We start from the raw sequence: 20,760 nt of genomic DNA, 5'->3' as shown, positions 1-20,760 counted from the left end.
TAATATTGTTTATACTATTTTGTACAAAGTAAAGTATTTTTATTTCTAATGAAAAATGAAATAGTCTATTGAGTGTATAGATAACCATACTTAAACATCAATGATTCTGAAAATGTTTTATGCAAGTGGATGTACTTTGTAGCAAGTTGAATAATCCACATACACCTTTCCTAATTAGACCATTTTTATAAACCATAACGAAACTGCTTTCATTAATAATGGGTTTCCATTGCAATTAAAATAGTAGCAAGTGAATACATAAAGAGCTCTGAATATTTTAATTGAAAAGTGTTCAGTGTCTAGCACGGATGTGTTTTTGAGTCACTTATCTGAAAACAAAAATAGTTATCAAATGTTTCTAAGTCCAAAAAAGTGATGCAATCTACCATTAAAAGATGAAATAGCTCCAATTACACCTGTTTCTTATATTATATAGGATAGTCTATCAGTGAGATCAGTATTAAATATAACAGCAACAGCAGCAGACAGGTCAATCATCCAACCAATGTTTAACTGCATCTCTGTTTGTTACTTTATTCTATTTGATTTGAAGGGTTTTGTTAAATTTTGCAAGCACTGGAAATTAGACAGCAGCAACACAATTTGAGCCAGAAAATCTGTCGGAGGACTAGTCAATGTAGCAGCGGCAACTGAAGTTGCACCTGTAGAACATGTGGAAATCCCAATGTAGCTTACTCTATGGGAAGTGGAGAAGTTCTTTTGGGTAAGTTCTGAAATTGTCCAAAACAAATTTCCCCACTCTGTGTTAGGGTCAGAGGTTTTAGGAGGTTCATTTTCACTTAAGCTTAACAGTTACCCAGACTCTACCACAGCACCAACCACCACCACCTCACCCTCAACTTCCCACTAATCCCCAAATCTGGAAAAACACCACCCTGGCTCTTGTCGAAACCCAAGGCCCACCCCTATCCCAGTGTACCCTTCACTCTCCCACTCCAGACTAACACATACCCTCCCTATGATCTGACTCTGTCTCCTCACCACTATTATGCAGAATCTAACTGTCTTTCAATCCTTCCCCCCACTATTCCTCCCCACCCCACCCAGCCCTCTCCCAACCAACACAATTCGATAAACTGAATCTACTGGACCCAACTTTACCACCTCTCCGCTGATCTGACACCGGGCACTGCTCCTCTCCTGATGAGATATCAGCTCCCCTGCCCCACCTAGCACCTGCCCGCCCTTTCACACTCACCTTGACCCAACTCAAACACACCAAATTCAACAATTGCCCAGCCTGACCCCTTGATCTTTCATCATGACTAGCTCACTTATCTGATACCTATCCAGCAAACCAATTCCCCTACCCCTCACTCACCTACCACCATAACCCTTCAGCCATAACCTCACCGACCTGCCCCTCTAAGTCTCTAGAATGTTCACACACTTGACACATTATCCATCTGGCACCATAATACCCCTAATCCCTTCACACACCTGCCACTCTAATCACTCAGAGTCAAGAGTGTGGTGCTAGAAAAGCACAGCCGATCAGGCAACATCCGAGAAGCAGGAGAATCAATGTTTCATCAGGAATGAGGGGGTGGCTCAAGGGGGCTGAGAGATAAATGGGGCTGTGGGGAAGGTAGCTGATAATGCATTAGGTAGATGAAGGTGGGATTGAAGGTGATAGTTTGGAAAGAAGGTTGGAGCAGGTAAGTGGGAAGGGAGATGGACAGGTAGGACAAGTCAAGAGGGCAGTGCCAAGTTGGAAAGTTGGATCTGGGATAAAGTGGTGGGAGGCAAAATGAAGATGTGGTGCCCTCCAACGTATCATGCACTTCTCGCACCTCCACCCTCGAATCCCACCCCTCCATCTCCAACAAGGACAGAGACCCCCCTGGTCCTCACCTTCCACCCTACCACCCTCCAGATACATTGCATCATCCTCCCCCATTTCTGCCACCTACAAACAGACCCCACCACTACAGATATATTCCCTCCCCACCCCATTCTCATTCCATAAAGGACGCTCCCTCCGCGACTTCCTTGTCAGATCCATGCCCCTCACCAACCCACCCTCCCCTCCTGGCACCTTCCTCTGCCACCACAAGAATTGCAAAACCTGCATCGACACCTACCCCTTCACCTCTGTACAAGGTCCTAAAGGAGCCTTCCACATCTGAAGGAGATTTACCTGCACTTCCACACACATCATTTACTGTATCCAATGCTCCCGATGTGGTCTCCTCTGCACTGGGGAGACAGGACGCCTACTTGCAGAATCTTCAGAGAACATCTCAGGACACCCGCATGAAACAACCACAATGCCCTATGGCCACACACTTTAACTTCCCTTCCCACTCCCCCAAAGACATGCAGGCCCTGGGCCTCCTCCATCGCCACTCCCTTACCACCCAATGCCTGGAGGAAGAATCCCTAATCTTCCACCTTGGGACCCTCCAACCCCATGGCGTCAATGTGAATTTCACGAGTTTCCTCATTTCCCTTCCCCCCCACCTTATCCCAGATCAAACCTGCCAACTCTGCACCATCCTTTTGACAAGTCCTAACTGTCCATCTTTCTTCCCACCATATCCACTCCACCCTCCTCTCCGACCTATTACCTTCACCCACCTCCATCTACCTATCACACTCGTAGCTACCTCCCCCCAGATCCACCCTCCTCCCATTTATCTCTCAGCCCGGTTGGCTCACAAGCCTAATTCCTGATGAACAGCTTATGTTCAAACGTCGACTGTCCTGCTCTTCGGATGCTGCTTGACCTGCTGTGCTTTTCCATCACCACACTCTCGACTCTGATCTCCAGCGTCTGTAGACCTTACTTTCTCCCACCCTAATCCCTCAACCCACTGGCATCCTATCCTTCACCCACCCCATTCACAACCTACGACCTTGCTACCCTAACCCCACACTTACATGCTTAGCTGCTCTCTTTTCCTTTTGCAGTGACCATAGAATTAGGATCAGGTTTATTGCCATGTGTACTCAAGTTACAAAAGACCAGGAATACAGTGATAGGAGTACAATGTCACCAACAGTGTTATCTTAGGTACAAACCACCGAGGTACATATCTTAGCACAAAAAAAGAGAAAATAAAGCAAAAACGCTCCACCAGTTTATAGAAATACATAGAATAAGTTAGGAAAATAAAAAATAAAGTTATAAAGCTAGTTCCTTTAAGGCACAGAAAACAGCATTTACCACTGAAACTTTGGCCAATCTGATCCAGTCCACTTCTGTTACTGGCATTGCTTAAGGAGGGAACTGTCCTGGCCAGGAAATTTGAGGGATGAACAGTCTAAAGGTGTGTTTTTTTTCTGTCCAATCAGGATTGGGAATATGTCACAATTATAAGGAAGCTGAAACAATTGAATGAATTCTCACTCAATCCAAATAAAACTGATTAGTTAAAAAGGCAATTTTCCTGCTTGCAATTGTATTTCAAAATAGCATGAAAAAGCTATTTCCCTGAAAGAAATATCCCCAAAATATTAATTCATGGGAGAGGTAAAGGGCATTGGGTTGGCATGACTGGAGCAGGGAGAATATGTGAGGCTGGGGGGGAATGGTGGATAGTGTTGTGAGGGCACCAGGAATGTCTTGTGTTTTAATTTTAATTTTTTAAATTTTTGATGCATTGCCCATGCTATCTGCCCAGCCTGGCAACTTCATCAGTTTCTCCTGGGTCAGCCGGCTCAAACGTCAATCCAGCCCACTACCCCAATCCAGTCCAGACCGAAAATGAGGGGAATGGTTGGCGCTCCGAAAGGTTGTCTTCACAAGAGCTGGGAATCTTCCTGGCTTTGCTTCTCCACTCCAGTTGGGGTCTATCTGTATTGTGAAGGAGCAGGAATATTATTGTTAGTTGTGCATTTGGTACACGTTACGTATTTTGGTCTCTGCATTTTTCTTCCGACTTTGCACTGTTATTTGCAAATTTTGTTTATTCAAGTGTTTTTAATCTATTTGGCTAATAGCTCCATGAAATAACTAGACATATAATACCAGTAGCATAAAGTTTTCATTCCTCTTGAATAATAACTCATTCAGAGCTCACCCAGGTAGCAACCTCAGTAATCGAGACGTTCACTGTGTGCCAGCGGTAACCATAGAAACTGGCACCAAATTACTGTTGCCAAGGTTCACATGGTCTCAGCACTTCCACCACAGCACAGTAGGGTAATATAGCTGATTCAATTCTGCTGGCTGTCTGTCAGACTCTGCAATCATTTTGCTCCCATGGCAACCGTGGCCTGACTCCTAATAGTTTCTTCTGTGCAAGGGGGGAAAAAAATTGCTAGACCGTTCATAAATTATTTTCCAAATGCGCAAGTTAAGTTTAAATTTTAAACAAAATTGATCAGAGCAAATGCATTGCCCAGATAAAAGTCATTATTATATCGTATCTTATGTGTTGCATGATCACTTTCAGTTGAAGAATGAAATATTTTATCCAAGGTCCCCTTCGATATTTCAATGGAATGGTTCAAATGCTCATACTCAATTGATTAGTTATTAATTTACTCTGCCAATTTTTCTTACTTATGACTGTCATTGCTGAAAATATTTAAACAATGTAGATATCTGTGCTGATAATGAATTCCCGAAAAGAACTAAGTTGATGTTTTATACTTTGGAATGATCCTCTCTCAGTATACAATCCAAGTTCAGCAACATGATTTTCAAGGTACATCAGATTATTTCCATTTCATGCATTCCTCACTCCTAATGGATTGAGGCTAGTTGACTTGCCAAGTATTTGTAAACCTATGCTCGAGCAATTGCTCTTGTTTACTTTTGAGTAAGTTGTATCTTTGTATTAAAATCAATTTAGATGTTTCAAAAGTTTACTTTACTAGGTCTACATGCTTTGGGAATACAATTATCCCTGCTTCAGCCTGTTTGCTAGTTTAAGGGTAAGACATTATGAAAATGGCTGAAAATCTAGCTGTAGTGCAAAGTGAATAATTCATAGATTTTAATGGACAAGTTACTTCAGCCTGTCTTCTCGAAAGTACTCAGAGAATGAAACAAGCTTCCCATTGCCAAATGGGTTTGCTTTAGTAATAAATGGAAATCTGTACTAAACAGACATGACAATATTGTGCATTTTGTTGGAGCTGTAAGAAAGTTACTTGCGATCTTCCTCAATTTTATTTTCCTGAAGTCCATTTCACTTAACTTGTGAATGTAAATGAGTTACAATCTAATCATCACCTGTAAAAGTGAAGTCTTGCTGTTGAATTTTAAAGTGAGCTTGTTCTTTTCCTGATTTCTCAAACTCTTTGTCAGCTCTCTTCCATCAATCAATATTGGGTGGAATTTGTTGTCTTTTGCTAATTCTCTCCTCTGCAGAATGGTGAATTCTGCATTCCGCTTAATCTCTCTTTTGATGATATCCCGCCATTCCTCAATGTTGTCCTACCTATTTAGTTCATTGGATTTGTTGGATAAGGCCACCTGGTAACTCTCTGATATGTCCTTGTCCTGCAGTTTCTCCATTCCAAATGGCCATTGTGACTTTTGTTGCTTTCTTCAGCTTCAAATGGTGTCTTCTTGCCTAAAACAAGTTTGATATGCCTGATCCTATATTAGCAACTTGGTAAGTATGGACATTTTGTAAGGATATATACTCAATATTGTGTATATACTCAATATTCTTCAGGGTGTTATCATATCATCTCATTCTGTGATTTTTTTAAATCTTTAAATAATACATTCCCAATGCTGAACCCATGATGTTTCAAAAGGTCAGACAATGGCTGTTTACATTGAACATGCTTTCTGATCCATGGGAACCACACAGGTTGTTCAGTCGTTGTCAGTTCCATTGAGCTTAGCATTAACATCTTATATTAACAACTTCCTGTCATGACTGGGTTCTTTATCTATCTTATCCTCCCCTATGTCTATCTCTATTGGTGTATAAACTTGCTTAACATTGACTTTGGTGTAGACTGGTGCTGTCCATCCATGTCATGCTTGAAAGGACTTTCTGTGAGCATCAAGCCAACAACATAGGTGTAGTGTTCTGTTCACTCAGAGTATGGGATTTTCCTGCTGATCTTCCCTTGGATTGTTCACTGTATTTCAAAGGTCCCTAAGGTATTAAGTTAATAAATTCTCATCAACCGAGACATCTTTCCATACTGGAAGAGTGTTTGGATACTACAAGCATTGAATGTGGTGAATGTTTTGATGCTAAAGATTATGCTTATCAGGGAAATAATTTTGTTTTGGTTTGCATTTAATCCCATTTTACTTGCTGGATTTAATCCATTTTATTTGCTGGGTTTTGCCACTTCCTGCTATTTCTTCAGTAACAATGGTTTTTCTTTACTGAATGAAGAGGCTAACGTTAAACCCAAACCCACCACCGTGCCCCACCTGCCCCACCATAGTCTTCATCCATCCGTATTTAAGAAATCCAGGAGAATCGAATGAGGATAGATAGAGTTAGAAAGCAGGGAGTCACAAGAAGCAACTAACTTCAAGATGTTGTACCAGACTGGACAGTTACTGAATGGCAGAAGAAGAATCACTATTCTCCTAATCAAGGGTGAGGATGGTAGAACAGTTTTAATGGACAAGGAGCAGATATTGGATGGCTGAACCAGCTCAGCCCATCTTCCCAGGCGAATTCAATGATTGCTCTGCACACCGGCAGTTGAATGTTAACTGGGAGAAGTTTCCACCCAACATCTGACCCACATATTCACTCACCCACTAACAAACTCACCAGCCAACCGTTCACTCATACACTTACATCCCGACTCATTAACCACATTTCAGGATACTTAATTGGATACTTAACCCAATACTCCTCTTGATTGGATAAAAGCAACTCCAACAACACTCAAGTGGCTTGACATCATCCAGGACAAAGCAGCCCACTTGATTGGAACCACATCCACAAATATTCAATCCCTCCACACGCAGTAATAGCAGTATGCACTATCTACAAGATGCTATGCAGGTATTGACTAAGGTTCCTTGTCCAGCACCTTTCAAACCCACAATCACTACCATTGAAAAGAACAAGGGCAGTAGGTACATGGTAACACCATCACCTTTAAGAGCTCCTCCACATAACTAAATTGCTTCATTGTTGCTCGGTCAAAATTCTGGAACTCCCTTCATTGTGGCTCCACTATCACCAAATGAACTGCAATAGTTCATGAAGATAGCTCACTACTGTCTTCTCAATGTAGGGATGGACAAAAAATACTGACACAGCCAACAATGTTCACATCCCATGAATCATCTTTAACAAAGTCTGAAAGTTGAAGGAGCAGACCTAAACTATTCAGTCCATTGAATTCTGGTAGATCTGATCATTCCCAACTCAACTTTCCTGCCTTATCTCCATCAATATTGATCACCTTCCTGATTTAAAAAAATTGTCTCTCTCAGCCTGGAATATGCTTATACCCATCCTTAACAGTTCGCTGTGGGAAGGAATTCCACTGACTCCTTAACCTCTAAAAGGCAAAAGTCTTCCTTATCTCTGTCTTAATTGGGTGACCTCTTACTTTGATATTATGCCCTCCTGTCTTAAACTTTCCCACAAGGACAAACAACCCTTAGCATCGACCTTATTGAGCCCCCTTAGAATTAGATATGTTTCATTAAGGTCTCTTTTCATCTTTCTTGACTCCAATGAGTACAAACTCAACCTACTCAACCTCTCCTCATCAGAAAATCTCTCCATGATCACTGCAGTCAGCAGCAATGAACACAGCATTGTTTCTGACAGGAAGTTCTAACTCAACGTGATCCCTGTTGAATGAATCACTATAATTGAAAGACATCTGAGATCCAGTACATATAAGATATAGGTTTTGGCTCATAAGGGACTCATTCATTTGGAAAATTGTTATTTGAAATGAACACAAAAGAAATGTGTTAGGACAATCCTGAACTGGAGCATTTCTCTCTATTCAAGGCAATGAATTCAAGCAATTAAAATATGACCTTTAATCTCTGTAATAGACTTAGCTTAAAGTGTCAGGTAAGCATCAATCAGCTCAATCAATCCAAAATGAATGAGCATTTCAAAGCTTTATTTATAGCTGATGAATTTCTTTCAGATTGACTGCAGAATAATTTCAGATCTTTCTTTTGTTGTCAAGTTTGAACTGGCCCTCAGCCATTGGTTGCCCTTGTATTTACTTTTGCAAAGAGTTGATTTAATTCTGTTTTTGCCTCTACAGATGCTGTCAGATCGGCAGCACTTTCTGTTTTTGATTTGGACTCCTTTGTCTCAAATTACTCTCTTCCGAATTTTTCAGCTTTTCAGGTTTTGTTGATCTCTTTTAGGTCATGATTCCAGAGAATTCGGAACCTCAGTTGTGCTCTGTTATGATTTGGTTTGATTTAATTTATTATTGTCTCAGGTGTGAAGATTCAGTGAAATGTATTGTCTTACATGCTAACCAGTCAAATTTACCTCATATAAGTGCATCAAGGTAATAGAATAGAATGCAAAATGCAATGTTAGAGAGACAGAAAAGGTACAGAGAAAGATCAGCTCTAATATGTGGGAAGTCTGTTCAAAAATCTGATAACAGCAGGGAAGAGGCTGTTTCGAATCTCTTGATATATTTTCAAACTTTTGTACCTTCTGACCAATAGAAGAGGCTGGAAGAGAGTATAACCAGGGTGGGAGGGGTCATTGATGAAGTTGGCTGTTTTCTTGTGGCAGCAGGAAGTGTAGATGGAGTCAATCGAAGGAAGACTGGTTTGTGTGATGGTCTGGGCTGTGTTCATAATCTCTGTACTTTCTTGCAGTCTTGGACAGAGCGGTTGTCAAACCAAGCTATGATGCATCTGGATAGGATGTTTTGTATAGTGCATTTATATAAATTGGCAAGAGTCATTGTGGTCATGCTGAATTTCCTTAGCCTTCTGAGGCAGCAGAGGCTTTGGTGTGCTTTCTTGACGGTAGTATTGATGTGGGTGGACCAGGACAGACTGTTGATGATATTTATTCCTTGGAACCTGATGTTCTCAACCACCTCCACCTCAGCACCATCAATACAGACAGGCACATGCCCTCCACTCTGCTTCTTGAAGTCATTGAGGAAGCTCCTTCATTTTGCTGACATGGAGGGAGAGATTGTTGTCTTTACACCATACCACTTAGCTCCCTATCTCTTTCTTGTACTCTGTCTCAACATTGTTTGAGGTCGCACCCACTATGGTCGGGTTAACAACAAATTTGTAAATGAAGTTTGAGCAGAATTTGGGCACACAGTAGTAAGTGTTTAAGGAGTAGAGTAAGGAGCTGAGTGCACAGCCTTGTGGGGTACTGGTGCTGAGGATTATTGTGTTTACTTGGAAGAACTAGCTAGTGCTTCCAAATAAATATGTTGGACTATAACGTAGTGTTGTGTGATTTTTAACTCTGTACATTCCAGTCCAACACCGGCATCTCCAAATCTGGATTATTGTGAAGGAGGTGTCGTCATGTATTGTTACTGATTGCAATCTGCAGGTCAGGAAGTCAAGAATCCAGTTACAGACAGGAGAGCAGAGTCTGAGATGTCGAAGTTTGGAGATGAATTTTATTGGAATTATGGTGCTGAAGGTAGTGCTAAAGTCAATAAAGTTAATGAAGTACCTATTTAGCATAATCCTTCTGCTAGATAGAATACTTATGTTCAGCAGATTGGAAAACCTGTAGTGTGTCTGCTTGTCTTCCTCTAATTTCACCATTACCTTGGAACTGTCTGTAAGAATACCATCCCAAAGAGTCTGTGTGTTATGAAGATGAAAATACTGCCAGGTTTGGAATACTTTGCTCCTTCCAACAATTCAAATGTCATTATTAAGAAATATCGGCTGTTATTTACGACAGGTCGATATCCAAAGGCATTATACATAGGGGTGGATTTTACACAGGGATAGGGTTTACCCTTCACTGTGAGCTAAAATTTGGTTAGCATCTCATCAGTGCAAAGTTTGGTTGCCCCATAGTGATAATAAGATGGAGATGTAGCTTGATTTGGATCAAAACAGAATTTCTACCTCTTAGAGACTCTTGCTGCCTGACAGTAGCTGTACACTGGATGTTCCCCTGCTCTTACCTTCCACTCCAACTGAAAAACCAGAGGTGATAGATTTAAGGTGAGCGGGGAAAGATTTCAAAGGGACCCGAGGAGCAACTTTTCCACACAGAGGGTTGCGCAGATATGGAATAAGCCACTAGAGGAAGTGGTAGAGGCGAGTACAATTACAACATTCAAAAGACATTTAGGCACGTACATGAATAAGAAAGATTTAGAGAGATATTGGCCAAGTACAGATAAATGGAACTCATTCAGTTTAGGAAACCTGGTCAGCATTGACAAGTTGGGCCAAAGGGGTCTCTTTCTGTGTTGCATGATTCTATGACGTTATGAATGAGACCACTACGTGGCAACTTGTTGTCTAATTTAGGGCTTCAATTGGTAGCTTATTCCATATATGCACATTTCATATTTCTTTCATCTCTGTTTTTGGCCCAGGAGGGGAAAGCCTATGTGACACCTTCCCCAGTCACCATGGTATGAAGAACCAGTTATGAATGGGATGTAGCAAGTTGGCAGCCCACTTTAATTTATGTCCATCCTCCCTTCACAAACACTGGTAGGGTTGCAAAGGTCACCACTGATGTTGGTTTCAAGTGAAAACAAAGTGAGCTTTTTCATTCATTTAGCTTTTTCACATTTTTGATTCCCCAAGTGCTTCAGAACCAATTAGATACTTGTAAATAATGGACACGATAGGGAGTAGTGGCAGCCAACATGTAAACAATATTGCCCCACAAACAAAACTAAGATAATCAGTAAATCTATTTTAGAGATACTGATTAAGAGAACAATGCATTTTTCATAAAACTGTTATCAAGTTACCTGTGTTTCTAATTAAAATTTACAATCACTACCCAGCAGGGGCAGTGCAACAATAAAGGAACATGTTGACTTCGTTAAAAAAATTAACCTTGTTAAAATAATTAACAAGCCTAATTATTCATATTTTAGATTCATATTTATTGACCACTTTGATGAGGCACCATAGACCAACAAGCACCCATTATCACATCTCATCAAGAGCCATTAGTTCCAACAAAGAAAGGAAAAAGTCAAGACTAACTGTTAGGAAACTATTAACATCCTTTGCTGAGTGATAATTAACAGAAAGTCATGGTCAAAGGATATTTTTCTGTCTGGAGGATGAGGTATAATGAAGTTCCCTGGGGAACCTGGTCAAATGTATTATGATGGACCTCTGGAGCAGGTGGGATTTGAACCTGGGCTTTCTGGTCAGTGGTTGGAAAGGGAGCAACGTTTCCTTTCTTTTTATATATGTCTGGAAGTGTTATTGCACACATTTGAACAGCACTTTTCTTTCCACTGAGTCCCGTATGGTATTTGCCATCCATTAACTCCCATCACCTGTGTTCCAACTGGTTTATTTACATACAAAACCGGTTGAAGGCAATGCAATAACACCAAGGGTGAGGGAGACGAAGGGAAAGAGAGAGAGAGAGGGGAATAAATCATAAAAGAGTTAAAAGGGGAGTCATGCCTTCAATGGCTTCCCTTCTATGTGTTCTGAGTTCTGTTGGCAATCTGTTTGAATTGAATTCACCACCTTCTGAGACATCTTGAGAATGCTACCATGAGTCAGGGTTCATTCCCCCATTGGCAACTGGTGGGCTACAGTTCACAATGGGTTAGCTGGTTAGGGAAGGGAAAACAAGTTTGATTCTTGTTGATGATTGAGTAATCATTGCTCAAAGGTTTGAATGCGTGGACGCAAAGTATGCTGATAATTATGTATTGCAGCCTAATTATTCATATTTTAGATTCATATTTATTGACTACTTTGATGAGGCACTACAGACCAACAAGCACCCATTATCGCATGTCATCAACAGCCATTAGTTCCAACAAAGAAAGGAAAAAGTCAAGACTAACTGTTAGGAAACTATTAACATCCTTTGCTGAGTGATAATTAACAGAAAGTCATGGTCAAAGGATATTTTTCTGTCTGGAGGATGAGGTATAATGAAATTCCCTAGGGAACAGTCTTGGAAATGTTTTTTCCTGAGATCTATTAATGATATAGATATTAGTGCAGAGGGGATAATTTCAAAAATTCCAAATGATTCAAGACTTCAAAACATTGGAAACTATGAGGACAGTGAAGCTTCAAAACGACATAACAGGTTGTCGGAGTGGGCAGATAGGGCGGCAGATAAAGTTCAATGTTGAAAAATGCAAGATGAGTATTTTTGTGGAAAAACGTGAATGAAAGCTATAAATTAAGTGCCCCAATTTGAAAGGTGATACAGGAGCAGAGAGAGCTGGGTATAGTGCACAAGTTCAAAAATCATGAAAGGTGGCAGGACAAGTGGAAGGAGGAGTTAGTAAAGCGTACAGTATCCTGTCTTTATTAATATGATACTAGAGTACAAGAGCAAAGAGGAGATGCTGAACTTAGAGAAGACAGTTATTAGATCTCAGCTGTAGTATTGTGTGCAGTTCATAGAATCATAGAATTCCTACAGTGTGGAATCAAGTCATTTGGCCCAACAAGTCCACACTGACCCTCCAAAGAAAAACCCACCCAGGCCCATTCAACTACCCTATTATTCTACATTTGCCCCTGACTAATGCACCTAACCTACACATCCCTGAACACTATGGGCAATTTAGCATGGCCAATTCACCTAACCTACACATCCTTAAAGTTCTGGGTGCCACACACAGAAAGGATATGAACTTATTGGAGAGGGTGCACAAGAGATTTTTAAGAGTGGTTCCAGAGATGAGGAACTTAAGTGAAGAGAATTGATTAAGAGGTTTGGGTTGTTTTCCTTGGAAAGGAGGACAATAAAATGTGATCTGATTAGAAGCTTTTAAAATCTTGAGGGGCTGGATAGAGCAGCTAGGGAGAAACTGTTCCTCATCATTGCAGGAGCAAGAATGAGAGAGGACAGATTTAAAGTTCACAGCAAATATAATGTGAGAAAACAAAATATTTTTTCACACAATGAGGGAGCTTGGGCCTGGAATGCACTGCCTGAAAGTGTGGCGGATGACTCATTCAAGAAAACTTTATTTAAATAGGTCTGGCAGCATCTGTAAGGAGAAAAGAGCTGACGTTTTGAGTCTAATTGACAGTTCACTGTCATTATCACCTCTTTATTGCTACCTTTGCTTCTGGAGCCATGACTCACCTTCTCTCAGCCTAGTATAAATACCTCCCTATTCCTCCCTTTTTTAAGGTTTGACAAAGGGTCAGTTAGACTCGAAACGTCAGCTCTTTTCTCTCCTTACAGATGCTGCCAGACCTGCTGAGATTTTCCAGCATTTTCTCTTTTGGTTTCAGATTCCAGCATCCGCAGTAATTTGCTTTTATTGAAATAGGATTGTAACATTAGACGATATGAGGAAAAAGTAGGGAAATGACGCTCGTTTGAAGAGCTGGTGCAGACACAATGGGCTGAATGGCCGCCTTCATAGCATTTCTGTGGTTCTGCAATCATTTCTTCTTCCAGCATGAAATTATCCTTATATAAGATATTTGGTAGAATGAAAGAATTTGGACATAACCCAAGTGAAACACCTTTTACATCCTCAGTGTTTCTGTCGGTCACTTTAACAGTCACTGCTATTTTGTTACATGTAGCAGTTAACACACAAGCAGCAAGATCCTAATATAGCTTTGCTATCAACTGGTCTGAAATTCTCTCCTTGAGTACAAACCATGAATAAGATCTGAAAATGCATCTTAGGTCACATCTTCTTTTTAATATCAGGTTGTAGTCAAATATCTCATGATGTAACTTTAATACCCAATAGCTATCACAAACAATTTAACACTAAATTCAAAAAATGTTTCTTCTATAAGTACGAATATGTAAGTTTCAACTCATGCAATCATCATTCTTACATCTCATATGAAGCAGAGAGATTTTCCATTAAGTTTTGCAGGGTTTTTTTTCCTAGTGCAATTTGGCCATAATTGTCCAAGCCAGCATAAAATATCATGGAACTGCAAGCACAAGTTGATTCTTGCAATTCAGCTTCTGTAATCTTTTGTGTGATTTTTCTTTAAATTCACGCTGGAAGTCCAAATAAACTGCACAAATGTACCGCTCTTAAATATATCAAGGTATTCCATCAGTAAGAGAAAAAAAATGCACGATATAACAAAGCCTGATTGTTTATGGTTCATGAAAACTATCACATTCATCAATGGCCAAATGTGTGAGTGGAAAGCTAAACAATAAACTGAATAGAGGAAATTTGCACAATGTTGATTGCAATTTGCACCTGGATAGTCTATTGTGCACCAAGCAGAAATCTAACCCCTTCTCAGATGTTTGACAGGAAAATGTGCCCATTTTGCTGATGTCTAGACAGATGTAGATTTCTTCCAATCTGTTAGATTAAATTCAGACTTAAAATAGATGCAAACCATCATGCACATTTATTAGGTACGTTAAGCTGCAAAAATAGGCATGGGAACTGTGATGAATGGTTAACCCACGCCTATCCAAAGTCATTTTTGTTCATTTAAATGAGAGCAGCATGAAACTGATTATCAAACACAGCATTCAGAGGCTGCATGCTTAAGGTTCATGGAAGTTGAAAAATGTGGCACTGGAAAAGCACAGCAGGTCAGGCAGCATCCAAGGAGTGGGCTTATGCATAAAACATTGCTTTTTCTGGAGTTCTGATCGTCCATAACAGAGGGATGGTAATGCCTGGGACAACTGGAATGCTGTGCCCTGTTAATGAGAACATCAGTTAAATGAGACAGCAGTGACAATCTGGTCCGAATGTAGACACACTGATACCTTCTTCCTTCTTCTCCCTATCTCCACTTCCTCCCACAGAGATGCTCATTCCCTTCATATTGGCTGGGTTATGAAGTCTCAGCAGATCACCACAAGTCAGAAAGTCTGATATGAAAACTGCTGGAAGGCTTCACTAGATGTTTGATGCTGTGGAATAGATGCTTTTGCATCTCAATGATCTATTTTAGGGCGGCATGGTGGCTCAGTGGTTAACACTGCTGCCTCACAGTGCCAGGGACCCGGGTTTGATTTCACCCTTGGGTGACTGTCTGTGTGGAGTTTGCACATTCTCCTCATGTCAGTGCAGGGTTCCTCTGGGGGCTATGGTTTCTTCCCTTAGTCCAAAGATGTGCAGGTCAGGTGGATTGGCCATGGGAAATTGCCCATAGTGTCCAGAGGTGTGCAGGCTAGGTGGATTAGCTATACGAAAAACTGGGTTACAGGGATAGGGTAGTGGTTGAGTCTGGTTGGAATGCTCTTCGGAGGGTCAGCATGGACTTGGTGGGCCAAATGGCTTGCTTCCATATTCTATGTTTCCTGTGACAGCATTGTTCCCATTCAGTTATAACGGTGATGTTTGGTTGGGTCGTGAGTCAGGCACAAAGCAGCTAAGTCCTTGTTATCGGTGATGTTTGAGCTTGATGTGTTAGCTTGAAAGATTGAGAGAACAACAGAATGAAAGCATCATGATTGCTGCAGGAATGCTGGCAATCATTGTCACCATGTACTGAGTATGATCACTTTCAGAAAGTAATCCCAATGGCATTTGAAAGATTAATAAACATTGGTCCACACCCACCCCAAAAGTGCCCACACTCAAACCCCAAAACTCCAGAGCTAAAGGTAAGGCCAAAATCCCTTTTACAATTAAAAAGGAACTCACTACGTTGAATACAAATATTGTGATTTGTGATTTCAGCTGATTAAATTGAGTGTTTATGACACTAACATGAAATGTGGATTCAAGGGCTGGTCTCACCTCTTTTGTACGTAACAAAGCAATTCCTGTGAGGTTATCCATTCATCAGTGGCACAGATAAGGATAAAAATCACACAACACCAGGTTATAGTCCAACAGGTTTAATTAGAAGCACACTAGCTTTCTAAGTGATGCTCCTTCATCAGGTGATTCATCAGGACAATCACCTGATGAAGGAGCGTCTTTTTTTTAATTTCAAAATATACTTTATTCATGTAAATAAATCTTTGGTACTTGTACAATTTTCCATGTCGTTCATAGTTATATACATTGCATGTCTTAACATTACAAAGAACAAATTGAATTAATCAAATTCACAGTTATCCTATTAACAGTTACCTTTATTAACTATCCAGTCTCTTGGTATTTGGCTGTGGCTTCAGCGGAACCCACCTACTAGGTGGGTGCCCTGTTATATGAAAGCAAATGAAACTTCTTTAACCCCCAGTTTATGGGGTTACCATTGTCCATTTGACTGTCCTGTCTCTGGGGTGGCTGTCTACATCCCCATGATAAGCACGAACTGCTGGACCTTCGCTGGGCTGAGGTAGCTATCCAGCTCCTCACTGGGGTCATTTACCCGCTCTGGTGTCATTGAGCCAAGGCAAGGGTCCTCACTGTCCAGTTCTGTGTCTGACAATGGGACTGTCAGAGGATCACAGATCTCGGTTGCCTGTAGTTGTGGGGCAGTGGGTACCCCCTCTTTCTCACTGGGTGGAGGGTGGACTTCGGGGGGTCCGTTGTTTCCTGGTTGGGAGGAAATGCCCTCCTCTTTACCGACGGCGTTCTGTCTCTTCTTCTAGTGGTGATGGCCTTCTTTGCGTCCATCTTCCCCCTCCGAAGAGCTGGCCGTCCCTCCCTTGTGCAGCTGTCTTTTCCCCCTTTGCTGGGAGGCTTTGGGGGCCTGGCAAGATTTCCTCTTCCTGTTTTTAACAGGTATCCACTCCTCCGCCTGCTTGATTACCTCCTCCTCCATTTCTTCCATCTGCCCAGCTAGAGCTAGGATCAGCTGCTGTGTCTCTCCGCTGGCTGCCGCCTCCTCCACTCCAGCCTGTTCTTCTTTCTGGGTGCCACCAGACTCCGTTTCCCTGCTGTCTGGGTGGACCTTACTGGTCTTTGGGGGTCCACGGTTCACATTGCCACCTCCAGCCATCTGTGCGTAAGTGGGGCCCCCCCGTCTTGGGCAGGTCTTATACATGTGGCCCACCTCTCCGCACAGGTTGCAGCTCTTTTCTTCCTGACAGTCCTTAGTCAAGTGACCCTCCTGTTTGCAGTTCCTGCAGATGGTCACTTTGCAATCCGCCGCCACGTGTCCCGACTTCCTGCAGGTTCGGCACACTTTCGGCTGCCCTGCATATGTCAGGTAGCCTCTGCTCCCTCCAATTGCGAAGCTCGAGGGTGGGTGGAGGATGTTCCCACTATCATCGGCCTTCAGAGTTACCCTGACCTGCCGCTTACTGGTCCAGATCCCAAAGGGGTCGATCACATCAGTGGCTTCTCCCTCAACTTGGACGTACCTTCCCAGGAAGGTCAGGACATCAGCCACTGGAACATAGGGGTTGTACATATGGATTGTAACAACCCAATTCCTCCATGCAGGAAGCACACACAATGGGGTCACCGACAAGATGGAAAACAGCGGCTCCCCTTCCTTCTCCTTGAAGACCTTCAGGATCTGTTCGCACTGCTTCACGCTTCTGAAGGTCACATCAAAGTAGCCTGCCCCAGGGAAATCCTGCAGGCAGCACACGTCCACTACAGCAAACCCACAACATTCCAACAGTACCTTCTTAATATACAGGGTGCGGTCGAGTGATGGATGATTCTCAATCCTCTTCACAGTCACCCTGACTGTGTTTCAAACGCCCAGCCCAGGGCTGTAGGCAGCTGTTGAGGCCATAGCTCTGAGGTTGGCTGGTTCCTCAATTGGCGTTAGGCCGAAGCCAGCATGAAGATCCACCAAGAGCAGGTCAGTACAACCAAACGATCCTCCAACGTCCAATCACGATCCAGCGATGATCTCGGCACTAGCTCTGATGACTCGCAACTCGACACCTGTCCTGATAAGAACACTTGATTTTAGCCTCGTCCTGGGAGAACCACCTTGATGATCATGGATCTCCCCTGCCAGGTAACGCCTCGCTCCGAAAGCTAGTGTGCTTCCAATTAAACCTGTTGGACTATAACCTGGTGTTGTGTGATTTTTAACTTTGTACACCCCAGTCCAACACTGGCACCTTCACATCATGACAGATAAGGATAGTTTGAAATGAATATTCTCTGAAATGAATCCATTCCTTTTTTCACTCTTACCTGCAAAATTATTTTTACATTTTCTCACTAATATGTATACCCTACTTCTAACAACTGAATCGTGTTTCACATGCAAAAAAACGTATTGTCAAGTGACATTCAAAAGAGAGAAATTAATATCCTGATCTTATTAAAACTACTTTTATCTGGAATTTAACCCATACATTTGAAAGAAACATATTCACATTGGGAAGCAAACACCAATTTAAGGTGATTAGCACAAGAAACAGTGGCAACAGGTGGGTATACACTTTTATTCAGCAAGGTTTGAGTGTACTGTCTGAGATTGTGGTGGAGACAGATTTACTTAGAGGAAAATGAGTTGAGGGGAGAATTGTTGAAAGTTTTCAAGATGTGCAATCGAGACAGAATATATAGGGATAAACATTCCCATTTCAGAAAGCTTTGAGAAACCAAGAATTTTAAAAGAATGTCAAAACCCACTGGTAATAACATAAGAAGGTTTTGCATGATGATTAGTTAGGATCTGGAATACATTGTCTGTGATAGCTGTGGAGGTTACTGTAAACATTTTGTCTACAAAGGAGGTGTAAATGTTGAAGAAAGTATCCAGATTCCTCAGAGAAAACTGCTTGGTGATCAAAAGGGGTCTTTTTGCATGAAAAGCTGTCTGAACCAGACATATCTGTGCTGGTCAAAGTTGTTCAATTCAGGTCATGAAATAGTATCATAAATTGAAACAACACAGTATAAAGTAATTTGGTCTGTTTCGTCTGTGTTTTCTTTTTGGTGCAGCTTTTCATTTAATAACACTCTCCCCACCCTTTTCCCACAGCTCTGCCAATCTGTCCTGTGAAATATGTTCCAATTCCCTTTTAAATCGTAATATTGTTTCTGATTTCACCACCATTTCAGATTGCGGATTCCTGATCAGAATAACTTGTTGTGTAAAAAAGAAAGTATCCTTATTTCGCATCTGGTTCTTTTGGCAAGCTCCTTCATCCTTTGGTTACTAACCTTTCCTCCACGTTTCTCCAAATTTACTTGGCAAAAACATTCATGTCCGGAACACACCCTTCAAATTTCCTTGCAACCATTTCTGTGCTAAGGTGAACAACTAAAACTACTTCAATCTTTACATAATGAAGTCCTTTCTTTCTGTTGTGTCAAATTTTGGTCAGTTGGCAGTATCATTCATGTTTCTTTTCTAACACTTTTGAGCAAATGTCTCAGTACTAAGCATTCCACCATTGGAAATGGAAAGAAGTCTTTAAGCTGAAGCTCTCTTGTGTCAATTTAACGATTCCATTGGATGACCTCAGACAAGTACAGGAGAATAATATCTGGTGTTCTGGTCAAGACTGATCCCTCAAGCTGCACCCCTCAAACAGAATTCTGAGTCATTACCACATTATTGTTGGGCTAAACCTCTCTGTGAATTGGCTACCATGCTCCTACGTTATAACAATAAGGGAGAACATGTAGCAGATGTTCAAACAAATACTGCTGCTATCCAACTCGCTTTTTATTGAGACATGGGCATTGCTGGCTAGGACAGTGTTCGTTGCCCACCTCTAATTGCCCAGAGGGAAATTAATAATCGGCCAAATGCCGATGGGCCTGGAGTCACATGCAGACCAACAGATTTTCTTCTCTAATGGGCATTCATGCACAAGTTGGATTTTTTGGCAACAATGGTTACCATTATGCTAACTTTCTATCAAATTCATATTCCACCATCGGCTGTGGCAGGATTTAAACCCATGTCCCCAGTCCATTATCATAGGGATCTGGATTACTAGTCCACTGACTTACTACTGTGCCATCATCTTCTCTGCATGATTGGATGCAGATGTGTCGAGTACCTGAGTATTGCTGAAATAAAGACACATGTTGTTGAAGATTTTCCTTAGGAGAATTTTTAACATATATGATAGAGCTTCAAACCAGCACTATTGGAACTCTTGGACGTGGGTGATGGGATTGTAAAGGAATCCTTGGTCATTCCATATTGGTATTTATTTCTATGCTGAATAATAATAGAGGATTTTTTGACAATGACGGCATAATCCCAACTGGACAAACTGATTTTGGAACAGCATTTCTTCAGAAGCATGGCAACATTATAGTGATACTCAAGGCATCCATGCTTGAAAACTGTTGATGTACATGAACTGCACTTCAAATGGGAGATATGACAAAACCAGGCACTTGAATCCGAAAGATTAGCCCTGAGTACAGATTTTCAGGACAGTTGTTTTTATATTTAAAAATACTTTGTATTGTCCATTTTACAATGTGATCAATGTAGCCAGGTTTGGTGGTCTCTTGGCCTAGCATGACAATCTCTCTGTGGTCTGGTGGTCTTTTGGCAGTATATGGCAATTTCTCTGTAGTATGTGGTGGTTCCCCAGCCCAACTTGGCTTCAGCATGGACTTCCAGTCTTCAGCTGATTCCTCAAAGTGCAGTCCCCCTGTGGCTAAACACTTAAGAAATACTGTAATGCTTGAACTTTCAGATTTATTTCTTCATTTTCTACTTAAAACTCAGAAGGTCTGCAATATGTAACTTTTAACCTTATTTTGTATGCTTTGCTCTGTGCTATAATTATTGCAATGTTTACTTTTAACTTTGTTCTATCTTCCTACCTTGTTCTTAAATTT

This window comes from Chiloscyllium punctatum, chromosome 9 (assembly GCF_047496795.1).
Source record: "Chiloscyllium punctatum isolate Juve2018m chromosome 9, sChiPun1.3, whole genome shotgun sequence".
NCBI classification, from domain to species: Eukaryota; Metazoa; Chordata; class Chondrichthyes; order Orectolobiformes; family Hemiscylliidae; genus Chiloscyllium; species Chiloscyllium punctatum.
This window is presented reverse-complemented; position numbering follows the sequence as displayed.